Here is a 4,729-nt window from a genome sequence, read left to right as displayed (position 1 = left end):
TGTTTAGTTATTCAGTCAGCCCATGGGAACTGAGGAATGAAAACTTCAGGACAGACAACAACAGAGCTGAAACTAATCAAGCTGGACATTTTAAAAGAATAATAACGGACCCCAAAATAAATCACTGTAACATGTTTTTTCACATTTATGTAATGTAACCCAAATTTAATCCTATTTAATCATACTTAGGAAAATGTTAACGATTACAAAAGGGGTTACTTCTGATAAAGTGATAAAGTAATAAAATGCATTCCAGAGCTGGAAATTTGTGGTGACTGTGCTTTAAAATTATTTTTTTATAATCTTAACTCAAGTGAAGTCTGACAGTAATCAGTGTTGAGTACTACTCTAAGGTTAACCCTGTCTGGTATAAATGTTTGAAAATGATTAACAGTTTAAATTTAGAAAAGTAATCAAAAAGTTATCAAATGTAATCAGGTACATTACTTTATTAAATTAATTGAAAGTTACATTACTTATTACTAGTGCTGTCAAACGATTAACCGTGATTAATCACATCCAAAATAAAAGTTTTTTTTATATAATATGTGTGTATACTGTGTATATTTATTGTGTACACACACATACAGTATATATTTAGAAATTTTTTTACATGTACATGCACTTATATTTTTATGTTCTTATATTATAAACTTATGTCACACCTCTGGACTGTTTTTGTTGTGTTTTCATCCCTCATGTGCTCTGTGTGACCTAGTTTTCCCTCATGTTTAATTGTGTCATTTGGTTCAGGTGTGTTTTGTTAATTGTCCTTGTCATACCATGTACAGTCGTGGCCAAAAGTTTTGAGAATTACATAAATATTGGAAATTGGAAAAGTTGCTGCTTAAGTTTTTATAATAGCAATTTGCATATACTCCAGAATGTTATGAAGAGTGATCAGATGAATTGCATAGTCCTTCTTTGCCATGAAAATTAACTTAATCCCAAAAAAACCTTTCCACTGCATTTTATTGCTGTCATTAAAGGACCTGCTGAGATCATTTCAGTAATCATCTTGTTAACTCAGGTGAGAATGTTGACGAGCACATTATGTCAGGCTGATTGGGTTAGAATGGCAGACTTAACATGTTAAAAGGAGGGTGATGCTTGAAATCATTGTTCTTCCATTGTTACCCATGGTGACCTGCAAAGAAACGCGTGCAGCCATCATTGCGTTGCATAAAAATGGCTTCACAGGCAAGGATATTGTGGCTACTAAGATTGCACCTAAAGGCTTCAGGGCGTCCAAGAAAGTCCAACAAGCGCCAGGATCGTCTCCTAAAGAGGATTCAGCTGCGGGATCAGAGTGCCACCAGTGCAGAGCTTGCTCAGGAATGGCAACAGGCAGGTGTGAGCGCATCTGCACGCACAGTGAGGCCAAGACTTTTGGAAAATGGCCTGGTGTCAAGAAGGGCAGCAAAGAAGCCACTTCTCTCCAAAAAAAACATCAGGGACAGATTGATCTTCTGCAAGAAAGTATAGTGAATGGACTGCTGAGGACTGGGGCAAAGTCATATTCTCCGATGATGCCCCTTTCCAATTGTTTGGGGCATCTGGAAAAAGGCTTGTCCGGAGAGAAGAAAAGGTGAGCGCTACCATCAGTCCTGTGTCATGCCAACAGTTAAAGCATCCTGACACCATTCATGTGGGGGGTTGCTTCTCATCCAAGGGAGTGGGCTTACTCACAATTCTGCCCAAAAACACAGCCATGAATAAAGAATGGTACCAAAACACCCTCCAACAGCAACTTCTTCCAACAACCCAACAAACAGTTTGGTGAAGAACAATGCATTTTCCAGCACGATGGAGCACCGTGCCATAAGGCAAAGTGATAACTAAGTGGCTCGGGGACCAGAATGTTGAAATTTTGGGTCCATGGCCTGGAAACTCCCCAATCTTAACCCCATTGAGAACTTGTGGTCAATCCTCAAGAGGCGGATGGACAAACAAAAACCCACTAATTCTGACAAACTCCAAGAAGTTATTATGAAAGAATGGGTTGCTATCAGTCAGGATTTTGGCCCAGAAGTTGATTGAGAGCATGCCCAGTCGAATTGCAAAGGTCCTGAAAAAGAAGGGCCAACACTGCAAATACTGACTCTTAATTGTCATGTAATTGTCGATAAAAGCCTTTGAAACGTATGAAGTGCTTGTAATTATATTTCAGTACATCACAGAAACAACTGAAACAAAGATCTAAAAGCAGTTTAGCAGCAAACTTTTTGAAAACTAATATTTATGTAATTCTCAAAACTTTTGGCCACGACTGTATTTAAGCCCTAGTCTGTGCAGTCTGTGTTTGTCCGGTGTACTACATCTCTGTGTGTGTTCCTGCCTGTTCTGTCCTGGATTTACCCTTGTGTGGATTTATTGAAGACTATTTGCATTTATCTTCATCTTCTTCGTGTGTATATCTCACCGTAGTGTGACAGAAGACTGGACCTAGAAGTGAAAGTAACGTGGCGTGTTTCCCCACATTTTGTTTTTGTTTGGAAAGTTTTTTTCTTTTGTGTTATTTTGGACAACCCATAGCCCAGCCTACCATCACCCTGCTTCGCAGAGCTAAAGTATGAGCCCACTGCTGACGGAGAGCCAGAGCCCACTCCAACCGACGACCCATTGCCGAGGAGAGCGACAGAGCTGAGGATCGCCCTGGAGCCAGAGCCTCAATCGACGTCAGTCCAGGTGCATGATTCGACTGTTAGACACGCGACGGTGGAAGTGTCAGTAGGGAGCGAGGGCACAGAGGATTGCCGCACCCACTGCACCACCGCTAGGTGTGAGCTGAGGTTGCGCTCAGAGGATATGCCTTGTCTTCTCCCAACATCATTATCTGTCTGTCCCGTCATGACCACAGAGGATGTGATGGAATCTTCTGTCTGTCCTGAATCGAACATGGAGGTCGTATTTGAACTGTTTTCTACCTTGAACTGTCTGTCAGTCTGGAAATATTTGTCTGTCCTGAACTATCTGCCTGTAATATAATGACCACAGTGGTAGTTCCCCTGTCGCTGGCGCTCACGGTGCTGAAAGTGGCCTTATGGTGTGTGAGGGCAGCACACACTGTGTCAAATCCAACTGAGCAATCTGAATTCCGGCCCAGACTCCCTCTCCCACCTCCTCTGTATCAGAGGTAGGCTCCTCCTACCCTCCGGCTCAACCTTGGTCCTCTGTCGCTCCGGCTTCACCACGGCCTTCCGGATCCCCACCTCAGTCGCCGGAGCCATCTGCTCCACCTTGGCCTTCTGGATCCTCCCCTTCACCCTGGCTCTTCGGCTCTCCATCTCCACCTCGGGCTCCACCACCACCTACTCCAGCGCTGTCAGTAAGCCCCCTGGAGCCATCAGCCCTTCCTCCACCATGGCTCCTCCCTCTGTTGGCTCCACCATGGGTTGCCTTCATGGCTGCAGCCTGGGTCCCGCCTTGCTCCTCCTGCTCCTTTCTGTCTTCTCCCTGGCTCCTCCCTCCATCTGATACACGCCCTGGTCACTTCTGCCTCCAAAATTGCTCCTCCTTCCGTCTGATCCACCCTGGCTCCTCCTGTTACCTTCCTGGCTCCTCTCTCCATCGTCTCCACCCTGGACTCTGTTTGTCGTACTCCTCCCGGGTGTTCGCCCTCCGTCCAAACCTCCTCAAGTATTTGTCTGCCTGCCTTCCTGCCAGCCCTTTGCCATCCCCTGTCACGATCCCACATCCACTCCTTTGTCATCTTTCTAAGTCCCCCTCCGTCCCTCCCTTTGTTGTTTCTGTGGCGTGAAGTTGCGCCTTCTGGGAGGGGGGTGATCTGTCACACCCCTGGACTGTTTTTGTTGTGTTTTTATCCCTCATGTGCTCCGAGACCTAGTTTTCCCTCATGTTTAATTGTCATTTGGTTCAGGTGTGTTTTGTTAATTGTCCTTGTTATCCCATATATTCAAGCCCTAGTCTGTGCAGTCTGTGTTTGTCCAGTCTACTACGTCCCTATGAGTCCTGGGTTTACCCCTGTGTGGATTTATTAAAGACTATCTGCATTTATCTTCATCTTCTTCGTGCATTTATCTCACCGTAGCATGACAATATAAATATATTTAATATATAAGCTTAACATATTTTTCTTTAATATATGCATGCATGTGTTTGTATTTATATACACTTAATAAATATACAGTATACACGCATATATTATGTAAACAAAAACTTTTATTTTGGATGTGATTAATCGCGATTAATCGTTTGACAGCACTACTTATTACATTTTGAATAAGCTAACTTTTAATCTGTAACCTGTTACATTTCCAAAGTAACCTTCTCAACACTGGTAATAACTATAATAATAACTGTAAATTTTGCATAATTGCAAATAACTAACATTAAATCAAAACCTATAGCAAATGTATAGTAATTATAAAAACTATAGTAATTACACTGTAACAAATGAAAAAATACAACCTAAATGACTTTATTTTTTCTTTGGAACACAAAATAAGATATTTTGAAGAATGCCATTAACCAAAATGTTTTGGTGACCATTGACTTCAAATGTATGGACAAAACAAACACTGAGCCATTTCTCAAAATATCTTCTTTTTTTATGTTACACAAGATATTCATAGATGTTTTGAATTAAAAAAAAATCACAGAATAGTTTTAGGGTGAACTATTCCTTTAACATACATTAACATAACTGCAACAGTTCATCAAAGTTCATAAAAAGATCTGAAAGCAAATTAGATAAACACACCAAGAC

This window comes from Cyprinus carpio, chromosome B13, assembly GCF_018340385.1.
Source record: "Cyprinus carpio isolate SPL01 chromosome B13, ASM1834038v1, whole genome shotgun sequence".
NCBI classification, from domain to species: Eukaryota; Metazoa; Chordata; class Actinopteri; order Cypriniformes; family Cyprinidae; genus Cyprinus; species Cyprinus carpio.
The sequence above is the reverse complement of the archived record's forward strand: the minus strand, read 5'-3'. Positions refer to the sequence as shown.